At 48.0% G+C, this 1,276-nt stretch overlaps 1 pseudogene; it reads left to right on the top strand.

Moving 5' to 3' along the window:
• The first annotated feature begins 209 nt into the window (after positions 1–209).
• Positions 210–831, top strand: LOC141251608 (uncharacterized; annotated as a pseudogene).
• Positions 832–1,276: the final 445 nt, after the last annotated feature.

A 1,276-nucleotide genomic window follows, 5' to 3' on the forward strand; every position in this document is an offset into this window, starting at 1 on the left:
ATTACCAAACACTACACAGGTTCATTTTCTGTTAGTTTAGCTGTTAAATAGCGGTGAAAAATCCATTTTGCCCTTCGAAAATCCAAAAAAATTACGATTTTGCCCCTTTGTTCTTCTTCTTCCCCTTCTCAATTGTCCGCCATTGAAGTTAATTATATGAAGGATACTAATCTCAAAACCTCAATATTGCGGGAATAATTTCCCCGGCCATGGAGATGGAGACCTACATGGGCTGCAAATTCACCAATGAACACTCTTCAACCGCTTTCAGCGATTGCAACATCGACCAATCCGGCGACTTCACCACCCCCTCACGGCAACTCTGGATCTCATGCGCCACCGGAGACACCAAATCCGCCGAAGAGCTCATCCGCCAGCTCGTTGCCGATCTTCGATGCGGCTCAATTGACGATCAGAAGCAAGCCTCCATGGAAATCCGCCTACTCGCCAAACAAGCAAGAGAATCGAATCAAAATCACTAGATCCAATGCAGTTGGTCCTTTGATTTCGCTGATTTCCTCCACCGGTCTCTAGTTACAAGAGTACGGAGTCACGACGATTCTTAATCTCTCGCTCTGCGACGAGAACAAGGAGATAATTGCTGACTGCGGTGCGATCAAGCCGTTGGTGATGGCTCTGCGGACAGGGACTGCAACCTCGAAGGAGAACGTCACCTGCAGTCTACTCCGATTATCGCAGATCGAGCATAATAGGATCGCAATCGGACGGTCAGGAGAAATTCCGCTCTTAGTGAAGCTTCTGGAAAGCGAAAGCTACAAAGGGAAGAAAGACGCCTCGACCGCGCTGTACTCCATCTGCACGACTTGTTAGTAGAGCTCTGGTGGGTTGTTTAATAGCAGGCGTTCGTTTAATGGCTTTAGTACGAGTATCTGTGCCCAAGAGGTTCCATCGAAGCCAGGACTTGTTAGTAGCCCAACTGCACAAGCCTCGACGTTCCTCTCTCCGGCATCTTCTCCGGCCTTCTTACTCTCAACAGAATCGGCCCTGCTCCGCGGCGTTGCTCTCTCCGGCGTGGAGCGGTGAAGAGGACAACATTGACCAAAAATATCAGCAGCTCCGAGTCCAAGACCTTCTCTGACCTATCAACCTTGATCGAATTGATTGCAATTGCATGTACTATTTCGATTCTCAGAGATATAAGCATAGATCCATGAAATTGGGGCCATAAATTGGTGTTTTGATGTGTCAATTTCCAGGTTTGGTGACAAATTTGTAAGTCAGAATTCGAGTGCGGCCGCTGGTGACATGGTGTTTG

The sequence above is a fragment of the Phyllobates terribilis genome, unplaced genomic scaffold (assembly GCF_046119375.1).
Source record: "Phyllobates terribilis strain yellow unplaced genomic scaffold, ASM4611937v1 Scaffold_7298__1_contigs__length_38656, whole genome shotgun sequence".
In the NCBI taxonomy this organism is placed as follows: domain Eukaryota; kingdom Metazoa; phylum Chordata; class Amphibia; order Anura; family Dendrobatidae; genus Phyllobates; species Phyllobates terribilis.